The following is a 211-nucleotide window of genomic DNA, read 5'->3' as shown; positions in this document are numbered from 1 at the left end:
TCTGATCCAAACCCATGGCTACGCGATGGGCAGGGCGAGATTTTCCCAAAAATCCACTCCCGAGTTCTCCTTCTTGTCAATTTATCTCGCAAGGCGGAAAAAACAAAAACGAGGGGTGCAACACGAGGACTTCCCAGGAGGTCACCCATCCTAGTACTACTCTCGCCCAAGCACGCTTAACTGCGGAGTTCTGATGGGATCCGGTGCATTA

The 211-nt window shown here is 51.7% G+C and overlaps 1 pseudogene; it reads right to left on the bottom strand.

Moving 5' to 3' along the window:
- Positions 1 to 112: 112 nt before the first annotated feature.
- LOC118344989 lies at positions 113 to 211 on the bottom strand (annotated as a pseudogene; the record flags this gene model as incomplete).

Source organism: Juglans regia, unplaced genomic scaffold (genome assembly GCF_001411555.2).
Source record: "Juglans regia cultivar Chandler unplaced genomic scaffold, Walnut 2.0 Scaffold_11101, whole genome shotgun sequence".
NCBI lineage: Eukaryota > Viridiplantae > Streptophyta > Magnoliopsida > Fagales > Juglandaceae > Juglans > Juglans regia.
This window is presented reverse-complemented; position numbering and strand designations above follow the sequence as displayed.